We start from the raw sequence: 6000 nt of genomic DNA on the forward strand, positions 1-6000 counted from the left end.
ATAAAGTCTCTGACCCTTTGCTTTGCATCTTCCTCTGCTGCCAAACCAACCAGCCTGGAAGCATTTACAGATTACTGTGGTTCTTCCACCCAAAATCTTTATAAAAAGTTGAGGTGTCTTATGTCCAAGTCATCTATGAAGAACAACACTCAGTGTTCCTACATCTCCCTGAGCTGGCTAAGGTGAAGATTTGATAAGAATGACTGCCTCCACTCAAGCATTTAATCAGCTTTCTAAACTGATGATCAAAGGCTGGGAAGGACATCATCATAGAAGGTATGGAAGACCCCATTTTGAAGGAGGGAGAATCAGGACATTTGATGCTCCAAGGAATGCCCTCCTTAGCAAGCACATTAGGACACCCAACCATTGACACAGCCCTCCCGACCCATAGTTCAACCCACTTGCTTGTCTTCAAAGTAGCTATTTAATAGCAGTATATAATTTGTGCCAGGTCTCCACTTGGGGTGTCTCAGAAGTTCTTTCTGGTGCAAGGCGTGGGGTAAGTCTTACTGCCCAGGGATGGAGTCAGAAAGTGATTCCCCTTTCTCCCCTGCATGCTCCCTCCCTCCACACCAGCATCACATAAAGAACGTTGGCAGTTTGGAATCAAATTCAACAAAGCAAAGTATAAATAATTTGTAAAGCAGATAGGCAGTGTGCCAGCATTTGCAGACTTTCCTGTTAATTAAATCTTAATCCATTCAGTTGCATTTTCACTGTTTGGCTGTGTATTGAGAGTGGGGCACGTCCAGGAGGTTTATTATCAGCCCTGGTGCTTAATAGAAATCAAACCTAATCCACAACATAATAAAAGATCAAATTATACTAACAATTTAGTAGCAAAGTGATATTCTACATCCAAAATGAATTTCTTCCTGTCTCATCACCAGGTTGTTAAAAGAAGGAAAGGGCACAGAGTGACCTGAATAGAGTTATTAATAAAATAAAAGGTTTTGGAGCATGAATGGACCCTGCCACTAGTCACTTCCAGGATCTGGGTGCTGACCTGGAGCCCTGCCCTTTAAGACCAGATTTTTGTGGGCTAGCTGTGGTTTCTTAGTAACTGAGAGGACATTACTCTGCATCTCAAGGGTAATCTTCATGCATATGTCCTGTCGCAGAATTAAGGGCCTGATCCTATTGGGCTTCAGTGCCAGAGCTGCAGCCCAATGCCAATTGTTGGGTATTGCAAATATGCTGTAAAGCATATTTGCACCACCTTCTGAGTAAATGACACTGGTGGGTAGGCCTGGGCTGCTCCATTGGCACTGAGGAGGAATCCCCAGCTACCAGTGGATCAAAGGTAAGTGCTGGGCAGCAAAGGGGCATGGGGAGGGTGGTGGGAGGGTGAGAGGAAAGCATTACTGGGTGAGGGAGGGTGAAACGGGAGGGGGCAGTGGGACTGGCAGAGGCCTCTTCCACTGGATCCTATCCCTCCGTGTTGGGCTCAGCAGCTCGACATAGGGCTTCTCAAGTCTGTGCCAGTAATTTAGCTGGGATAGACTTGAGAAAACATTTCTTTACCCAGCATGTAATTAGTCTGTGGAACTCCTTGCCACAGGAAGTAGTGATGGCATCTTGCCTAGATGCCTTTGAGAGGGGATCGGACAAATTTCTGGAGGAAAAGTTCATCACAGGTTACAAGTCATGGTAAGTATAAGCAAGTGTAATGGAAGATCAGAAGATCATCAGGTGGATGATGTGGTGTTGACAGCTATTCCCATGTTTTGACAGCTGGTTGACAGCTCTGGGAAGGGCAGGGTTGGCTCCACAGTTGTAATCAATCAAGGCCAATGGAGACCTGGTTGGACACCTGAGCTTCATTTGACCTTGATGGGACCTTGAATGGACATGGACTGAAGGGATGGCTCACCTGAACCTAATTTGGATTTAACAAGGGACATATAAGGATAAAAGGCAGCTTCAGCAAGAGCTACCTTGACCCAGAGGGCTACCAGACCTATGGGAGAAGGGGACTGCCAGGACCCTGCTGGAGGGTACAGAAGAGAGGACTGCCAGGACCCTGCTGGAGGGTACAGAAGAGAGGACTGCCAGGACCCTGCTGAAGGAGATGCTCTGCTGGTGAAGACACTGCTGGAGAGGAGGGACTCTGCTGCAGAAGACTGGACTGTGCTTTGGAGACTGGGTTGGACTGGAGGCTTCAGAACTTTACCCACTGAGTTAAGTGGAGTTTTGGGGAGGGGAAGCTTCTGGACAAGAGGACTTGCAGGGAGTGTGTGTGTGTTTATAGCAATAAATTCTTGTTAATTGCTCAACTGATAAGGAGTTCTGTTCATTTCTTTGCACACCACAGCTGTTGTTCCTGGAAAAGGAGGGTGTTAATTAGTCAAAAAGTGGGCATTAGAAGGGAGTTGGAATATTTGAATGGGACAGCAAGCTCCTGGTTTTAGAGGTAGGCTACCTCTGATTGCCAGGTGCAGGGGAGGGCACCAGGATGCAGGTTGTCTTCTTGTTGTGTGTTCCCGGAAATATTTGGTGAGCCGCTGTGAGATACAGGAAACTGGACTAGATGGCCCTTTGGCCTGATTCAGCAGGGCTCTTCTTAAGCCCCATTACTTGGGGTAAGGAGTCAATTGTTCCCTTCCCCAAAGGAGACCTCTGGTGACTTTCCTGGTCCTGCAGGATACAGCAGCAGCCATTTAGGTGGCACTGTACTGCATGGCACTGGGAAGCTTAGGATTGAGTTGCCCATCTTGACAGTGTCTTGGTCTTAACTCAAGCTTTGTAGTGAAGTGGCTCAAAGTCACTTCAGAAACCAGGAGTTTCTGTTTACTAAGTTGATGAATGGTTTTTTTTAAAAAAATTGGTGGGGGAAACTCTTTTCCCAAAATTTTCTGCAAGGTTCACACCTGTGCACACACATAATGATTTTGCTTGATGGGAATCCTTATCAGAAGCTCTCTTTAATTTGAAAACCTGATTTCTTGCAAAATTATGTTGGTCATTTAAAGACATTTAGCTCATTTGTGGTGTAGTTCTAATAGCTGCAAATTACCCAAAAAAGTTAGGAAAGAAAATTTTTTCTGGCTTGGGGAAACTATGTAAAGTAAAATGAATGCAGGAATTTTGTAAGTGCTATTCGAGAAACCCACATGAGGAGGAGGAGGAAAAGGAAGAGGCCTGATGATTATCTTATATTAAAGTGTGTATACTGTGTAGATAGTGCTTTCAACCAATGGTACTAATCCTCTAACAGCCCAATCTTATGCTGGCTGCTGCATCCTATGGAGCCAAGGAGGCAGTCAGAGGTCTTCTCAAGGTAAGGGAACATTGATTTTCTTATCTCATGTTGGGCCCAGCACCCCATGGGTCTACTTTTATCTGCACCAGCTGTTTAGGGCTCTGAGGCTCTGTGTATGGCTCCAAGGCCTCTGCTGCAGGCCCTGCCCTCTTCCTGGGCCTGAACCCACACCTGGGCCACCCTCCCCCCATTGGCTATGCATGGTCTGAGGCTTCAAAGCAAACATAGTTTGGAAAGGACGCTGCAGAGTGAAGCCCCAACTCTAGGACAAGCAGACCAATCCTGTGCACAGTTGTCATCTCTGGTCACAGCGGTGGGAGTTTCAAAAGTTTTGAAAAGTTTCAAAAAAGACCTGAAAAGGTAGTCCTTGGAAAAATGGTACTTCCTCCCTCCCCTCCAAAAGATGGAATAGCTTTGCAAAGATTGAGGACAAAGTTGCCTGCTGCAGTGAAGCTGGTGACATGGTTGGTTCTGAAGCTGCCAGATAGCAAGTCTTGCAAGGCAGCAGTTCAACTATTTTTAAGACCTTGGAATGGCGGTACTTATGGCAGAAGCATTGCTTCATGAGGAGGCTGGGGACCCATTTCTATCCAATTTTCCAGCATCGGTGTAGTTGCAATGCAGCCCCAAGGTAAGGGAAAAAATATTCCCATACCTTAAGGAGGCCTCTGTGACTGCTGCCTCACTACAAGATGCAGTGCTTGCCGCATTGGCACAGCTGCACCAGCACTGGAGGATAGGATTGGGCTCTGAGAAGAACTTGAGGTTAGCCCTGATATTGGCATGGAGGGAAAAATGGTGTTTTACTTCATAACTCTAATATCAGATGCTGCAGAATGTACTGCTACCATGGAAAGCCATGGCTTATTTCATGTGTTCTGCACTGCAAACTGTCTATGTATTGTATGTTTCTGTTCCAAAATCATTACACTAATCCAGTTGCTAGTTTAAGACTGGAATTCTATTGCACACATGGGACTCCCTGGCCCAGAATGGCTTATTTATTCAGTAAAGGGAGCAGAGCTGCATTTCTTTGTACACATGGATTGGTTTGAGTCCTTGAAATGAATACGGGCCTCCGTGCATGCACATTTCTGGGTTGCAGTACACCTATTTATTAATGTAGCATTTCCTGCTGTTGCATGTGGTAAACAAGGATGATGTGAGGAAGTTAATTCAGAATAATCTGTAGCAGATCACGTGTTTTGCATATGGAAGGTCCCAGGTTCAGTCTCTGGCATGGCCAGACTGAGCTGTGAAAGAGCCCTCTGAAATCCTGCATAGCTGCTTCCCAGTAGCATTCCAAAGTAATTGGACATCCGGGGTCCATAAATTTTTGGCACCTCCCCTTGACAAAATTATTTTCAGTAATAGTGATGACAAGAAATGAATAATAATGGCCAGAGAAGAAGCACAGACAGTTAACATTTTATTTTATTGAAGTGTGTGTGTCATACCAATAAACATGCTTCTCTTGTGGGCAGCTGCAGCCAGCGCTAACCAAATAGTGGCTGCAGTCAGGGTTGTCGCCACTGCTGCGATCTTAAGGTGGCCACTTGGACAACCCCCTGCAGTCAAACACCTGGGGTTGCCCTCCAGTCACCCTTTTCATATGCCATTGACAGTCGGTGTTGGCAAAACTGAGCTAGATGGTCTGACTCACAGCCCAATTCTGAGCTGCCTGCAACATCCAAAGTTCCCTGGGCAGCCACCACTCTCTGCTTGGGAGAAGTGGATTTTCATCTCCTTCCCTCAGGTAAGGGAAGTAGTCCTGCAATGGGACTACTCAATTCTCTGGCTGCTCTAGAGCTGGTACAGAATCAATGAGTCCCATGTTGGACCATGTGGCCTGACACAGGGCTCAGGATCCGGCGCGGCCAAGCTCCATCAGTTCTGCCCTCCTTCTGCCACATCTCCCCCACCCTCTCCTTGCCCTCCCTCACCTTCCCCTGACCCAGAATGCCTCCTCCCCACCTCCCCTCACACCCCCACTCACTTCTCTACTGCCTGGTGGTCTGGGCAACCACTGGGTGGTGGAACTCACACCCACGCCAGAACTTGCTCAGCATGGGCTTGCACTGGGCTAGCTCCAGCCTTATAGCACATTTGCGAGAGTGCATTCCAGCAGTGAGCCAGCATGCACTGTTCAGGATTGGGCCCTCAGTGGCATATGTGAAGTGCGCTGTTCTCTCCCCCCTCCCCCCAATTTCTTGTTCAATAGGGAAATGCTCCTGCTAATTTCTGAGACTCTTAACAAATGCTAACTCTTGTTTTAAAGTTACTTACAGCCCATACCTGGCAGCTCTGCTGGATGCAGTGGTATCAAAATGGCTACCGCTGCATCCAGCGGTGCTGCTGGGGCCACCATAGGTCTCCTTGGGGGAAGGAAACTTTTATCCCTTTCCTCTGGGAAAGCCTCAAACCCCACGATGGAGCTTCTCAAGTTTGTGCTGACTTTGCAGCCCAACACAGGGGATAGGATGTCAGTGGAGCAGGGCTCCACCGGTCCACCCCCCTCTGCCCTCCTCCACCCCAGAATGTCTGCCCCTGCCCCCACAGATCTTACTGCCACCCTAAGCTCTTCCCTTGCTCTGGGTGGTGTCTGTATGGCACTGAGTTCAGTGATGACTGGCGCTCGGCTGGTGCCAGCACTCCTGACACTCTGGGTGCTGCAAATGTGCTTTATGGCATGTTTACGGCACCCGGTGCTGGCGCTGGAGCTCAGTGCTGGTGCT

Source organism: Tiliqua scincoides, chromosome 4 (genome assembly GCF_035046505.1).
Source record: "Tiliqua scincoides isolate rTilSci1 chromosome 4, rTilSci1.hap2, whole genome shotgun sequence".
Taxonomy (NCBI): Eukaryota; Metazoa; Chordata; class Lepidosauria; order Squamata; family Scincidae; genus Tiliqua; species Tiliqua scincoides.